Source organism: Stegodyphus dumicola, chromosome 8 (assembly GCF_044657685.1).
Source record: "Stegodyphus dumicola isolate Sdum_Otavi_A_Nest chromosome 8, ASM4465768v1".
Lineage (NCBI taxonomy): Eukaryota > Metazoa > Arthropoda > Arachnida > Araneae > Eresidae > Stegodyphus > Stegodyphus dumicola.
Window position 1 is genome coordinate 183,600,549 of NC_140775.1, and position 17,519 is coordinate 183,618,067.

Below are 17,519 nucleotides of genomic sequence, written 5' to 3' on the forward strand. Positions count from 1 at the left end.
TTAATATGTAGCTTTTATAACATTTGGAAACTACTGTAAACCAAAAATTCTAAGAATTTCATGTTAAAGTTTTATTTTATTTGGAGTTCAGTTTATAAAATGTATTTTATTAAAAAAAATCTTAAATGTTTTCGTGTATAAAATTTTTAATATTAAAATATTCATCACATTTTTGGTTCCGTTAGATGATAGTGCACGTATAAAGAATTCCATCTAATTTCAAGTATGTACCATTAGTCATTTTTAAAATACCATGCGCGCAAGGTGGAAACATGACGAAAAATTTTGTCCGAAAGCGGATTAAATTACAAAAATATTTGTGGCAACACAAACGTTTTGGTTACTAGTTCCCCAAACAGCTATATTATGAAGTCATCTGTAAAAAGTTGGAAGTAATTGCTTTTAAAATAAATAAAATATCCCTATTCTTGCAACAGTCACATATTCGAAGATCATAAGGGGTTTTAAGGTGTATGAGCCCCCTTAAGGAGTAAATCTGGAATGAAATGAAAGAAATGAAACAAATACCGTGCTGGTTTCAAATAAAAATCATTCAATTTGGGGGAAAAAAATAGAAATTGTGCTGCAGCAAGCATCTTTGGTGGTGGTGAAACCTCCATGTGTGATTAGAAGAAAAATGAAATCATAATAGCTTATATACCAAAGAATAAATATGTTTTGCATGAAGGAGCAAAGAAATGGCCTATTCGAGAAGAGAGTGTTGCCAACTGACTTCTAGAAAATCGCCAGAAACAGTGTTTAGATACATTAAGAACTCAAATGTTCGTATGCTCATCTTTTCCCTATTTTTAAATCTGTCATTTTAAATCAGAGTATAACGTAATGTTTGATAAATATTTAGTAAGCAAAATTTAAAGTTATTTTTATACTATTAATATTTTTTTTTTTTTTTTCATTTTGCTAAAAAAATGTGAAGATAAGTTTCGTACTTGTAAAAGGCAATCTTCATAAACTTCCGAGGTATTTAATGCCAAGACACTGCTGTATAAATAGTTGTTTAGCAAATGGAAATTCTTCTTGCATAGCGATAACTATACGGGGCTTGTATAAAAATTGTAGAGCCATTAGGCGTTTTTTTTTTAAAGCAAGAGACTTGAAACGTGAGCAATGCCTTCGCCAGGACTCGAACCTGGATCTCTCGAATACACGCCGAGTGTGCTACCGTTACACCACGAAGGCATGATGGAAGGAGAGAGAAAATCCCTTATAAAGGGTGACGGAGGATGAGCGGAACCAATCGGGCGCCACCGTAGAAACATTAAGTTATTTCGAAACAGAAGACATGAAAAATTAGTAGTACCCTCGCTGGGACTCGAATCCTGAACCTCTCAAATACGTGTCTAGTATGCTTCCAGTTACACCACGAAGGCATGCGGAAAGGAGGGAGAGAATACTCTTCCTTTTTAAAGGGCAGCTGGGGATGTGGGGGCCCTGTTGCCAAACCCTGATGATGTCGAAATATTGTCCACAACCTTTTTAGTCCTGATATCACTGCAGAGACATTAGGTTTGATGCGGTAAACGTGAAAAATGAGCAGTGCCCTCACTGGGACTCGAACCTGACCTTTCGAATACGCGCCGAGTGTGCTACCCTTACACCCCGAACGCATGCTGTAAGGAGAGAGAAAATACCTTATAAAATTGCTTTTTTGAAGTTAGAAACTCATTTGAATAAAAGTTTGGGCACATTTACGGCCATGGCATCTTAACAAAAATTTATTCTTTTCTGAATTGTGACGATCTGCATATTAGGGTTGGCACCTTTATGATAGCCATCATTATGAAAGGTGTCCCTTAGAATCAGATTCCTGGCATGACCGCAGTTTGTTAACATGTTCCATTTTCTGGTTGCAGAAAGAACTGGGTAATTTTATAGGTATATTTTTTCTGCTCTGATTTCCCGTTATGATGGTATATAACTTCTCAATAACTTCTTATTCTTATGGGAACGCAATTTTAATGCAAGTAAGTAAACTGTAGCTCCTTTCAGAATTAATATTATTGTAATGTAGTATTATAACTGAAATGCAATATTATAAATTCAGATTCTACACGTAAGATTCATTTGATATAAAGTCTCATAAAATTTTCCACATGCTAACAAAAGAGATTTTAAGTTTGTGGGCATTTTATTGGATGACGAAAAAAGGTATCAGTTTTCGTACAGTAAAAAATCTGATGTGTACACCACATGACTTCCTTGTACGGAATATTAAATTACACGCATTTTTTCTTGCATTTCATTTAAACTTATTGGATTGAATTAAATCTACTTCGCCGACAGCGCATAAACCACAATAGAACAAATGCATTCTTTAAAATTCACTTTAGTATTTGTTTACCATAACGACACTCTGGCGATAGATTCACTTAAGAGTATTAATAATTATATAACAGTTAACTTATATAATAATTATATAACGGAAACTAAATTAACTATTATATAATAATAACTGTTATACATTAACTGTTATATAATATACATATATATTATTGGATTATATAACAGTTAACTTATATATTTCGTTCATATTATAACTCATAATGAACAAAATTTATATCATTTAAAAAATAGAATTATCTAATCGTTGCCACATGTTCTATTCAAATACTGTAATAAAGCTAGAATGATGTATAAAAGAAATTAAGCAAACAAAACAAAAAAGAAACAGTTTTTCACAGACGATTGAATATTTCTCATTCAATTAATTCAGTTCTCACTTCGCGAGAAGGCAAAAATACGTAAAAACTCAAAATATCTGTATTAAAAATTACGAAGTAAATCTTAAACACTTATTTCCTCGAAAAAATTCCAGAAAGAATTAAGCATGATTTAATTGGCAATGATAAATGAATGCGTTATCCTTGTTGTTGCGAAGCTAAGTTTTTCTAGATTGGCAACAAATCCACTAGTCTCCTGTTTCAAATGTAAACATCAATGGCCGCCATTAAAAAAGGCTTAGCGGCACTTAGACAACTTTAAAATTGTTGATAATTCTAAAAATATTGCGTACAGATTTACTAAAGGCATAAAACCCTTAACCGGAAGATAAAAACAACATAATACAATCATTTTTAAAGCAAAAAATGTACAATTTACAAACATATAAGAGTAAAGAAACTGAGATCAGTGAGCCGGGTAACAGAGTGGATATATATATAAATATATTTATATACGTTTGGTGCGGCCGATTGCAACCAAAATACGAGGTGCACATCTACATGTTATAGCAGTCCTATATACATGTTATAGAAGTCCTATATACAAAATTTTAACGTTCTGAGACTACTCGTTTTTGAGTTATGCGAGATACGTACGTACATACGTTCGTACAGACGCCACGAAAAATTGTCTTCAGATTTCATTTTAAAGCAGTTTTATAATTTTTTTGGAGGAAACAAGTGTTTTATTCTATCCTTACGTTCATATATCACGGAAATACATCGTTAAATTGCATTTGGAACTGGTCAAAATGGGATATTTTCGTTGAAATATGCTGCCTGAAACTTTTCGCGATTACAATACTTCCTTTTTACTTCGTACAAGGAAGTAAAAAGAAATCAGGAGATTTTTATTTCTACAGTTCCATCTAATTATATGTCATTTATAGGGAATATTCAATTTCTTATGAATAAAAGTGAATCGAAATATTGAGGAAAGGTCTACGGATTAAAATTCTGATATAAAAATCAAACAACAGCAAAGGGAAAAAATCGTGAAAAAAATAACAGATCTATTTTTTCATGCAGACTTCCCTTTAAAACTGCATATGTAGGTCATCATTGTCAACCCAAATGAAATTAAAATCAGTGTCATAAATCATGTCCGATAAAGTGTTCTCCCTTTCTGTAAAAGCGAAGTTCATACGTCATTTCTCTGAAAATAGTTGTTTGTCCAAATGTTTCCCCAAACATAATCAATTCATACACTTTCTTATTCTTTTTTAAATACTGCAGATGCAGGAAAGCATATCATTAAACATCACCTCGATTTCAGCACTAATATTTGTATAAGTTAGAAAAGTAAAGGTACTTGTCGGAAGCATATTTGCTGATGAGTTTGCATTATATTCGGTGTCCTAACATAAGGCGCCGGATTTCATAAGCCCGAAACAATATTTTATTCTTAGAATATGGAAAATAATTTTACATACTTATAACAGGCAAATTTTCCCATTTAAGAATGTCGTGTGGATATGACCTGGTAACAAATGTAGTGTCATTAAGATTTTTGATGCTACAGACAGTGAAAAATGAAAATTGCCCTCACTGGAATTCGAGCTTCGAACCTCCCGAGGCTATGTGAGTACGGCAAAGCCTCGAGTTGTATATGATTTAATAGGCCGTACAAGGAAGTCAGGTGGTGTCCACATCAGATATATTAATGTATACGCCGCTTAAGATATATAATGTAAGCGCTTGAGATATATAATGTATCAGATATATAATGTAAGCGCCGCTTAATGTAATTAAATTTGTTCACAATTATTTATAGAAAAAAAAACAGAATCATAATATTAAACGATGAGAAGAAATATCCTTCAAAATAGAGTTGGAATTTAATTAGTTTAATATAAAAGCATCAAGAAAGGTATAAATAAAATAAGTATTTTTACAGCATATTAATTAGGAAAATGCAAAAGTTTGTTCATGAATTGTTCATAATACCTCTGGAAATTATTTAATCGATGCTGTATCCCTAATCTGAATATTCGAAAGTCATTTCTCACAGATATGAAATATGCCAATATTAAATTTTAAATTAAGCCCCCCACAAAAGTAACTTTAATTTGTCATAGATATTTTCAGGAATTTTTTTTCCTGAAAGAAAAAGAAAAAAATTCTGCAGATTCTCCCCTCCTTCCTAAAGAAGGAAGTCTGTGTTTTTATCGCCGTCAGAATCGCTAGTAGTCAACCGAAAGTAGAGTATGCCAATTTAAGGTTGCTTTCTTACCGAATTTAAATGATTGACTTAAATCAAAACGAAACTGTTTCTCTATCAATTGGTAAATCTTAAATCTATTTCGATCTTATTTGGTAAATTTATCTTTACCTTGACGAATTTATTTTAGCTTAAGAAATCAGTTCTATAATATTTTGATAATAAAAACCGAATTTTTTAACATAATGAGAAATATATTTTACATGTTTTCGTATACAAAAGAATGTAAATTAATAGCAATATCCGAATAATAACATTAACCGATAACCAAAAATGATCCACATACCTCGCTGGCACAGATAGAATAATCGAAAATATAACTCGTTCTGAGAAGCTGAGAACATGCGTTTCAGATTTTGGGCTATAATTCTTTCTATCTGCTTCCCCCCCCCCGAAAAAAAAGAGCCAAATCCCATCTGCTGTACATTAAAGGAGCGAAAATATCTACTAATTTGGAAATGCAATTAGAAACAATGCAGAGATATTAGTTATCAGGTGTTTTATCTTTTCTTGCAGTTTCTAACCTCTTCTTTAATCGTCTGCGGTAAGATTTCTTCTTTTGGGTTCCATCACATTGTGTAGCTTACATTTAATTAATTAGCTCACACGTGCTTTTGCGATATTTTGTTATGAACAAAATTCCCCAGCTCTTGCAGGAATTAATATTAATTATCTTAAAAAAACGTTCATTTGGAGTTATGCAGTGGTGTTTAACTCAGACTACAAGCGGGCCTAATGAGCGATCTGAAAACAGTTGACGAGCTAGAAATTTTCTTGTCAACAAAATGAAAATCTTTTTAACAAATTTTTAATTTTGCTTGCTAAATATTTATAAAATAATAATGATAACGTAACAGAAAAAAATTTAAATTTATATTTATTTTCTATCGGAAATCTGAAGTTTATTAACTGCAAAATATTTTTGTTGGTTACAATTTGTTCTTCAATTACATTGATAAAATTTTTTATACAAATATATGGTTACACTTTAATATTAAATATAATGATACTCAAATACATATATATATATATATATATATATATATATATATATGGTTACTATACATACACTGGTGTGCAAAAATTTAGGACGAAGTCGAAAAATTAGCATATCAGCTGAACGAAGAGGCAGAGCGGGCAGAAAGACCAATCAGGAGATTAAGTAAGGTGATGTACGGTAGCACATGCGCAGATATGCAGGTAGACATAATGGGGGAGTGTCTGAGTAGTATAAAGCATGTTGTCGGTGTAAGATCAGTATTTCTTGCAAAGAGATTGCACGCCGTATAGCAGTTAAAATCACACCGAGTTGCTGCCTCAGCGAGAAATGGCGAATAATCAATCTGTTAGACGACATCTGGATGCTTTTACCCGAGGTCGAATCATTGGGAAGTTGGAGGAAGGCCGCAGTGTGACAAGTGTGGCTGCAGAGTTCGGAATTGCTCACAGCATCGTTTCACGACTTTGGAGACAATTTCAAACTACAGGAACAGCTATCCGGGGGTTTAGTAGTGGTCGTCCACGAGGAACCACACCCGCAGATGACGGGTATATTGCCTTACAGGCCAGAAGAAACAGGCAGCAGACAGCGGGAGAAATCGCTAGACACACGATACAGGCGACTGGACGACCGATATCGCGTTTTACCGTGGCCAGAAGACTGCACGGTGGTGGTCTGTTTGCACGACGCCCTTTACGGTGTGTACCTCTAACGCCTGCCCATCAAAGAAGGCGTTCTCTGTGGTGCCGGGAACACCGGAATTGGAGAGACAATGAATGGGGACGAGTACTCTTTACAGAGCAGATTCAGTCTGAGTAGCGATTCTCATCGCATACTCCTCTGGAGAGAGCGGGGAAGCCGCAATCATCCCTCGAACATCATTGAAAGGGACAGGTATGGAGGTGGCGGTGTTCTCGTTTGGGGAGGCATCATGCTTGGTAGTCGTATAGATCTTCATATCTTCGACGCAGGTTCAGTCAACGGGACACGTTATTGTAACGAGATTCTTCTTCCATATGTGCGTCTTTTTAGAGGCACTATGGGTCCGCAGTTCCTTTTCATCGACGACAATGCACCATGTCATCGCACAGTAGCTGCCGAACAGCTGTTAGAGAGTGAGGATATTGAACGTATGGATTGGCCGGCACGATCTCCGGATCTCAATCCCATCGAGCATGTATGGGATTTTCTAGGCAGACGCTTGGCAGCTCGTACCTTACCACCAGTAACGATTCCGGAGCTTCGATTGGCGCTGCAAGACGAATGGGCAGCAATGCCTCAACAACTCATTGACACCCTCATTCTCAGCATGGGCAGACGCTGCGAAACCTGCCTAGCAGTCAGGGGAGATCATATCCCCTATTAAAGACCGGATGTTTCTTGCTGGACACCCATCACAGGGATGTTTCGGCCTTCAGTCGCATTGCGCTCCATGCTACTTTTTCAATAAAGCTTCTTTTTATCCCTCTGATTTCTCTTTTAGTAAGTGTTGCTTACATTACTCATGTCCTTACGTATTGGAGATCTTACGGTATTAAATGTGTTGATTTGGAAAGCTTTTGTACAAAGTTATATTGAAAAAACCGTCTCGTCCTTAATTTTTGCACACCAGTGTATAATTCAGATACGTATATGCTTACATTTTGTTATTCAAATATACTGATAAATTTTCAGACTGGTATTTATTTAAAATAGCTCTAACATGTTTGATTAATTAATTTAATAACACGTTTAATTAATCAAATTTACCTTAATTTAAGGTTTGGTTTATTTAAGTTGGTTTATAAGGTTATTTTCTCCATTCTTTCTGCGTGCCTTCGTGGTGTAACGGTAGCACACTCGGGGCGTGAGGTACAGGCTGGGGTCCCGGCGAGGGCACTGCACATTTTTCATCTTCTGACATCGATAATCCTAATGCCTCTACAGTGGCGCCCGAACTAAGAGGTGGTGGATGATGATTCTCACCACTAGGGTTTGGCGATTGCATGGGTCACCTAATCACCAGTTGCCCTTTAAAAGGGGGAGTATTATAAGGTATTTTCTCCTTTCTCTTTGCATGCCTTTGTCATATAACGGTAGCACACTCGGCGTATATTCGAGAGGTCCAGAGGTTCGATTCCTGGCGAGGACATTGCTCATTTTTCACATATCCTGCTTCAAATTAACGTAATAACTGCTTCAAATTAACGTAATAACTGCTTCAAATTAACGTAAGTTATGGCAAAGCACAGTAGGATCATGGAAAAGCCCACTAGGCCTGCGGGATGCCTTCGTGGAGGAATTTCTAAGGAAACCTGCCTAGGATACATATCGAACCCAGACTTTAAATTTAAACTAAAGGTAAATAAATAACGAACATTTTCTAAGTTTTCAGAGAAACTTTGGCAGGTGAGGCAAATTTTAGGATCAATAATTACAAACTCGTGTTTTTCCTTATGTATATTAAATTTTTGTTCGACGCATAATATACGTAACGTTTGGTATGTAAATAATTCTAACTTCTTTATTCTTTGCTACAGTTCGACATTTGAGGGGATTTCAAATGTTGTTAATGTTGTTCTTTAAAATTTTCAGCTGTGGGGAAAAAAAAAAAAAAAGAAAATCTGAAAGGTTTCAGATTTTAAATTTTCAGATTTCAAACGGGCGTTTTTTTAACATCTTGTGTGTTACCTTTATTTATTAAATATCATGTTCTTCGCACTTAAACCATAAAGTTTAGTTCAACAGCAATATCGCAAAATAGTTTTAAATTGAGCATGTCTTTAGAATTTACGATGTACAGTCTCACGCTCTGAAGATAAAATTGTTTTTTTCGTACAACGTTGCCATTGCTTGCTTTGAAATTCTTGAGTTTGTTAATCAAAAATTCGTTAAAGTTTTACAAAATATGAAATCGATCATAAATCAAATTCCAGATTTCAAATTCAGGCTTCCAGATGCGCATATTCGCAGTAGGAGTACCTCATTCAAAACTCGATGTCTCTAGGAACCGTTGTTTCATTACAGTGTGAAAAAAATACCTACATTTATGAAGATTCTTCATTATTTAATATCTTCAAATATAATACAGGGCGATAATATTCCATGGCAACAATTTGAAAAGTGAAACGAACAGAGTGATTCGACGCAAAATCGCAAAACGAAAACAATAGTCCCTCAGTGACAAAGCCCCTTTAAACTATATATATGTGATGTACCAGCTTTTGTCAGGAATAATTGATTGGTGAAGAATCATAAATGTACTCGTAGCTTAAATTATCAGATGATAAGTTTAAAAAACAGGATCCATTTATTATTATTCAGGAGAAATAGCAGTTACAAAAATCAGATATCCGGAGTAAATAAAAAGAATTACTAATAACTTTTTGTATGAAGTTTACTGCATCATTACATTAACGAAAAGCCCCCGATATTCCTTTGCGAGTCCTTTTATAGCCTCTGGAAAGGCGGAGCTTCCAAGAAATGACGTCAGCCAATCCAGTTCGCTTTAAAAAAATCCAGAACATTCTATAACTGTACGTGTAGAAAAGGCGGGAAAAACAACTTGACTACGGGGCTGTGGATTTAATTCCACGTACTTTCAAATAAGAGACCATCGCCATTAAAAATGAAAAGAAAATACAGTTAGAATTTTAAGTGTATTCTTGACTATGGAATTTTATTATTGCATATATGTATGTATATATATATATATATATATATATATATATATATAATTTATGAAGCAAAGCAGTAAAAACAATTTTTGAAAAACCAATTTTGGTCTAGAAAACATCTTGCGCAATATGCTGCAAAATAAGTAAAAAATAAAAATAAAAATAGTAGAAAGCTCGCCTAAAAGTTACCAAGAGCTGCTGCTCCAAAAGGTTTAAGACGTTTTCAAAAATTAATACACATGAAAAGCAAATCATTAGACATGTAAAACATAAATAAAATAAAATTAAAAAACAGAAAAAGTTAAAAAGTAAGCGGAAAATGGTAAATTAGCCCAATTCGACCTCCAAACAGGCTTTTCAAGGGAAATTTCATTTATTTGAACGTCGAATCAAGCTAACCCCATTACGCGTTTCGCCGAAACAGACAATTGAAACTTTTTCGCTAAAAAAAATTTTCTGACAAAGTGTCTTGGAAATTTTAATAGTCTCAATTCTCTGTTCCAATTTCCCGACGCGTCCGCTCAGAATGACACATTAAGGTGTTAAAATATGTTAATCAAAATCAAAACTTTCTAAATCTAGTCTAAAATTAAAATCAAAACGAAAATAAATAGCGATGAGCTATTAGTCCTAAAAATACAAAAACATACGGGCTGGGCCTGCAAGCTTAAAGATTAACAATTTTATTTTTAAAATAATAGATTTTATAAAACTGTAAGAAAACCTGTAGTTAATAATCAATATAAAATAAAAAATTGAGAAAAGAACAAACTCAGTGGGTCTTGCTAAGACCAAGAAAAAGTTGTAACAAAAGAAACAAAAAACTGACCTTTGGCGATGCAAAGCTGTCCCTCTGAAAACATGTAGCAAAATGGCTGCTAACTTCTAGCGTCTTATTTTGGATGACGTATGTAGGGGGGAGCGAAGTGTTGTGGGCGTTTAGCCAATGCGAAGTGATTATTATCTGTAACTCGTCTCCTATTATCGGAAGGGGCCGGAAACCTCGGAAACCGTGTAAAGATCTCAAAAAATGGCGCTTGGCTTGTAGTAGGATGGAAAAAATTTTTTCGAAGTGAAAATGGCAAATTCAGCTAAAACTATAAAAACTTGGCCATTAAAGCATGAGAAAAAGGAAAAAACAGTAATTTGTTAAAAAAGTCGTAATTCTTCAAGCTAGCGGGCGATCAAGCTACTATGAAAAATGTAAAAAGCCCGATTTGTTAATAAAAGCAGTAAAATTGGCCTCTAAAGAAATTTAAAATTTAAAAATATGTACATAATAGTATTTAAGATTAAAGTGTCAATATTTTTTTGGAGAAAAGAGAATGAATAAACAAGAATTTTCTGTACATTTTTACAATAGATTCTCTGAATTAGTCATCCTTCTTAAACCGTCCGTAGCTTTAGGTATAAAAAATCATTATCTAACTCAAAAAATCTATAAATAGGTAAGGTTAATGCCAGCTTTGGTAAGGGAATTTTTAATTATTTTATGTGGTATTTGGTTACTTTTTAAAATAGTTACGAAGTATAGTATTTCTTCTTGTAAGTGTTCCGCAGTATTGCAAATTCTTTTCATTCTAAGTAGCTGTGAATAAATTGTGTTGATTATGACTCTTTTGGAAATATTTGAATTCCAGTTAGTGAGTTTAAGTGTGGAAAAATTAAATTCTCTTCTTTTATCGTAAACTTTAATAAAATGGTAATCAATAATATGTAAATCAAGGTAGACTACATCATGCTGTTCTGTATTGGTTTTATTAAGTTTTAAGCAAGCAGGGTAGATATTAGCGATTTCTATTTTGTTGTAGTTATTAAATGCTATGAATCATCAATAGATCTATAGATGTGCTGGAAAAAGAGACTTTCTTCCGTTCTGAGTGAACGTACATAGGTTTATATATATATTCACATGTATTCCCAAGCAATTACGCTTAGTGCAAAAATTCACAGTTGAGTTCGTTTATTTTTTGACTTTTAGAAGTGTGAATAAAAGTTAATTAAATTTGTACATCATCAAATATTTAAACAAGATAACAAGACGTAAGAATTAACGAGATGTAAGATTTACATCATACTGTTAATTAATTAATTCCATTTATAGTTTTCTAATGCTTTATCCATGTTTGCTTTTAACGTACTGAAAACAATAGAACCTTGGATTTCAAGTAACTAAACTCTTGACATCTTTGTAACACTGCATTTGCAACAAGTGCACAATTGAAATGTATTTGTAAGCCGCAAAAAATTGCTACGGGGCACAGCATTGAGCTTATGTGCCCGCTAGTTTGAAGCACTATATACAGGGGTTGGACAAAAATATGGAAACACCTTTAAATAAACATGTTTCTTTGCTTAATAGGGTGTAGGAAACCCGTTGGCATCCAAAACAGCTTGCAGTCTTCTCGGAATGGATAAATACAGTTCCTGTATGTTTGCCAAGGGAATATTGTACCATTCTTCCTGCAAAACGGTGGCAAGTTCAGATAACGATGTTGGCGGTGGATAACGAGAACGCACTTTCCGTTCCGATGCAGACCACAAAGGTTCGATAATATTCGGGTTTGGTGACTGTGGTGGCCAGGGGAGATGGGACAACTCATCCTCGTGCTCAGAAAACCAGTCCTGGACAATGTGAGCTGTGTGAACAGGGGCTTTGTCGTCTTGGAAGACACCATCACCATCGGGGAACAAAGTTTGTACCATGGGATGAACTCGATCGGCCAAAATGTTCACATAAGTCTTGGCAGTCATGTGCCCTGACACAGTTATCATGGGGCTAGCAGAGAACCACGATATGGCTGCCCAAACCATAACAGAACCCCCGCCATGTTTCACTCTTGGCAACAAGCAGTCTGTATTATAGGCTGGAGATGGCGTTCTCCAGACGTAAACTCGGCCAGAAGTGGGAAACAATGTGAAAGAAGACTCGTCAGACCCTATTACTCGCTTCCACTGCTCTATAGTCCAGACTGTATGACTTAAACACCACCTTTTCCTGTTACGGGCATTAGCATGACTGATGAGTGGCTTCTAAATTGCAGCACGGCCAGCAATTCCCTGTTTATGAAGCTCCCTTCTAATTGTTTTGGTACTCACAGGGTTCGGTAACACAACATTCATTTCAGCAGTAACTTTTGCAGCTGTGATCTTTTTATTTTTCGTCACAATTGCCCTTAATGATCGTCTGTCACGATCACTCAGGACACACTTTCGCCCGCGCTGTGATTTAGCAGATGACGTTTTTCCGCTTTTCAAATATGCGGAATAAATCTTCGATACAGTACCTCTTGAAACACTAAACCCCTCGGCTACCTTGCTTACGGAAGCACCTACCATACGTGCTCCAACAGTTTGCCCACGTTCAAAGTCTGTTAACTCTGACATAATGCAATGACAACCTCACATAACAGTACTCCGACAACAACTGAACTGTTTAGCACATTTACGAAGTTGTATAGGTGGCATCAGTAGTCAAAAACGCCAGCGCCACCTACATATTTCATTAAAATCAATCTTTGTTTTCAAACATGCATTTCACAAGGTGTTTCCGTATTTTTGTCCATCCACTGTAGTTCATATTAATTTATAATAAGAAAACTTTCCATATACCATCTCCAAGGAACACAAATTCAATTTAAATTATGAATGAAAAACATTTTAGTCAGAATTTAAATTAGTATTTTAAGTAGTAATTTCAGCTTCTTGTTTAATATTTTCTAAGAAAAATATTAAATCGCAAAAACACCAAAACCAAAAAGTAAATTCTAAATATTGAAAAAGTAGTTATTGTCATTGATCGCAGATTAATCGACTTATCAAGGGGATAAACTAATCTACCATCAATTAACAACAACTAAATTGAGAAAGTGTTTCATCTTTCAAAATCTCTACAGCTGATATTTGCTTCTTGCACTACCTAGTAAAAACTAAACAATATGTTTTTCTGGCTTGTAAAGCCCTACCAGTTTCTCAGTGAGATAACTGAGAGTTCGAAATTGCTTCGATCCCAAGCTTTTGATCCAGAAACTGTATTGGCTGACTGCATAGTTTATTTTCGTTGTTTCTATATGTGTATCTCCTCGAATGTAAGCAAGTTTTCCTTACCAAGACCTCCACGAAAGCATCCATCCCCGTTAACAGATAGCCCTTAAAAGCTTTGCCATATTTGAATAATTTAATCTCTGCACTCTAGAAACCGACTGATATACATTTTGATTAGGTATGTTTTTCTCTTCAGTGAGTATAGTTTTGTTTGGCTGATGAAATTTAGTCAAAGGTCATTCATTAATCGCCTTTAGTTTCGAAAACTTTGCTCGCAGATATAAATTTTCACTTACGAAAAACTCATGTGGGCACAACATGGCTTCTTTGTGCAGCCTATTAAATTGCGAATCTATGCTCTTTACATTGTCAACCGTTTGTCTTCGGGTTTTAAACCGTTATTTCATTTCATCTTTTTTTGCTAGCCAGTGCTAACCTCTCTAGTCTCGTCAATGATCATTTTATGATCCTGACAGCTTTTTATTGCTATGGGCTTGGTTTAGGGGATTTTTTTCGAAATTTTCTTGCACATGTGCAGTGTATTGCTTGCAGTATTGTCGCAAGTGGATTTAGGAATTCCAACATGAATGGTGATGTGTAGTGGTGTATTTAATTATGGCAAAGCACACTAGGGCTATCTGCCTAAGGGGAGGGATGCCTTCTTGGAGGACTTTCTAAGGGAAACTGGCTCGTATACACGTTACACATGAGGAAAACCACGAAAACACCCATGCAGCCAGCCCGTTCGCGGGATTCGAACCTCGGACCGAACTTTCAGTGTTCAGCGACTTTACCGCTCGGCCGCTGGTGGGCCCCAACATGAGTGGACAAAGACATCATGAACACGATCTCGAATGTCTCACATTTTCTTTTATGGCTTCGAGCCTATTTTCAGTTTCAAATCCATTTTTTTATCACATCCATAACGACATCCTAGCTGCCACACTTGGAACGCCTGAGCCAATTCATTATATTGGCTATTATTCTGATGATTTTCCTCGGGGACATTTGCATCCATTACCTTAGGCAATCTTTGATGCATTTTAGGTGCTAAATTTCTCTCGAGAAGCATAAAAAATGCAGGGATGCATAATAATTTCACATTGCATATGCAGATCAATTGAATTTCGTCTTCAATAGCCACTCCAATAATCATCTTGGCACGAATCATACGTCCAGTCCAGTACAGTCCATGCAGGTATTGCCGGGAAATCGGACAGTACTCGTGATGTATCCGGCTTATGATACATATGCTATAAGCGCGCATAACATAGAAATGTCACAACAGATGGCAAAGCGGATCTAAGGTGAATGGTATGTCACATGATATCTAGCACTTCAAAGACTCAACTGGACCGGAAATAGCATGCTTCATTTATGCATGTATACTCTGTGCTGATTGGTTAACGTGTTTGATTTGAATGTCATGATAAGAATGGACGTTAATACTAATTAGATACATTAGATAAGCATTTATATATAAATAAATTCTTAACCTAGGTAATTCTCCCGCCTTAGCATGCCTCCGTGGTGTAATGGTCAGCACAAGTGGCGCGTATTCAAGAGGTCCAGGTTCGAGTCCCGGCGAAGAAGTTGCTCATTTTTCATCTGTTCTGCTTCGAAATAAACCTAATGTCTCTATAATGGCGCCCGGACTAAAAAAAGGTGGTGGATGATCATTCTCTACTACCAAGAGTTGGCGATAGGGTCCCCTAATTCCCCTATCCTCATTCACCCTTTAAAAAGAGGAGTATATAAGGTATATCTCCCGCCTTCTTAACATGCCTTCGTAGTGTAGTGTAGTCAGCACGCTCGACGCGTATTCAAGAGGTCCGTGGTTCGAGTCCCGGTGAAGGCGTTGCTCCTTTTTCATCTCTTCTGCTTCGAAATAAAAATAATGTCTCTACAATATAACCGTAAGTAATGATACAAGATAAAAATTGTATATTTATAGGCAAATATAGGCTGAAAGTGCATACATAGGTAACCAAATAAAAATGTCTAAAGACTTACTATGAATCATTAAATACTGACTTATCCTTAGATAGTATTAGGTGCATGCATAACGAAAGCAATATGCATATCCGCAAATCCCTTGCAAGTCGATACTGAGTACCTTAACTTGAAATTCAAGGTACGCTTCATTAAAACTTTTTGCCACGCAGGCAATCTTAAATTATTCCTTTAGTACTGTGAAAATTAAATCTTTGCATATTTATTCCTTTTATATTTTGTTATTTCGTGCATATGTTGCTTTGAAAATGCTCGGAAAACACGCAAAAAAACAAATAAATGAGTACTGTTACCGTCTGAGGCTTTTGAATAGAACTAAATTTTTCAAAGCAGATGCATGTTTCACCATTGTTTGCCACCATATGTCCACAAAGGAAATATTCGATCAAAAATTTTAATGTAATTTTGGTCCAAAAAGTAGAATATTTCGGTACAGGAGAATGGTTATAAAAATTTAGTTGTTTCTCTGAATGCTTGGATGTCTAAATGTAAAAGTTAATGCAAAAATTATAAAAATTGAAACATATTTCTGTGGGTTTGATTGTATCTTGTTTACTTTAAGACGTGCTCAAATATGGCCGATCTACAGCTTCACCATAAAATGCTTTGGGTTTTGCGGCAGAAAAAGTTTTGCCACACATTTTTCAACGAGTTTGTGAATCATTAAAGCGATTAAATTAGAGCTCTTTCGATGGCGCATTTCGCATTTCCAATTTAAAATTCTGGGAAAACATACTGCTGCTCATTAAACGGTGCACTATTAAAAGAAATATTTCGCCATTTTCTTTATTGTTCAAATCACTTCAGAAAATTCTTCAGTTTTTACCTATATTTAAAATGATGCAAAGATGCATGGAACGATATTAACAGAAATTAAATCGATATTTTATTCATATTTTAACAAAGCGCAAAATTTTAGTTATATTGGCCGAAGGATATGAAGTGTTAATAAATTCTTCAATAAACTCACTATTTCATTAATGGTATTTACAGACGCTATTACTCCAACTACTAACGCCATTATTCCAAGGGTTATTGTGTCAGCTATTCGTTTTTACTTCCTTGTACGAGGTAAAAAGGAAGTATTGTAATCGCGAAAAGTTTCAGGCAGCATATTTCAACGAAAATATCCATTTTGACCGGTATCGAATGCAATTTAACGATGTTTTTTTCGTGATATCTGTACGTAGGGACAGAATAAAATACTCTTTTCCTTCAAAAAAAATTATAAAACTGCTTTAAAATTAATTCTGAAGACAATTTTTCGTGGCGTCTGTACGAACGTATGTACGTACCTACATGCCTACGTACGTATCTCGCATAACTCAAAAACGAGTAGTCTCAGAACGTTGAAATTTTGTATATAGGACTGCTATAACATGTAGATGTGCACCTCGTATTTTGGTTGCAGTCGGCCGCACCAAACGTATATAAATATATTTATATATATATTCACTCACCCGGCTCAGTAATCTCAGTTTCTTTACTCTTCTATGTTGGTAAATTGTATATTTTTTGCTTTAAAAATGATTGACTTATGTTGTTTTTATCTTCCAGTTAAGGATTTGATGCCTTTAGTAAATCTGTGTGCAATATTTTTAGAATTATCAGCAATTTTAAAGTTGTTTAATTGCCGCTAAGCCTTTTTTAATGGCGGCCATTAATGTTTACATTTGAAACAGGAGACTAGTGGATTTGTTGCCAATCTAGAGAAACTTAGCTTCGCAACAACAAAGATAACGCTTTCATTTCTTATTTAAATCATGCTTAATCCTTTCTGGAATTTTTTCGAGAAAATAAGCGTTTGAGATTTACTTCGTAATTTTTAATATAGATATTTTGAG

General features: G+C 35.1%; 1 protein-coding gene and 1 non-coding gene across 3 annotated transcripts in view; one reads left to right on the forward strand and one right to left on the reverse strand.

Annotated features, from left to right (window-relative positions):
• Nucleotides 1–17,519, forward strand: part of LOC118192136 (serine/threonine-protein kinase BRSK2-like) — a 320,182-nt gene that overhangs the window by 142,275 nt on the left and 160,388 nt on the right. The gene's annotated exons all lie outside the window — the stretch shown is intronic.
• On the reverse strand, nucleotides 1,130–1,200 carry TRNAT-UGU (transfer RNA threonine (anticodon UGU)). The gene has a single exon. It is a non-coding gene; the product is annotated as a tRNA-Thr (tRNA).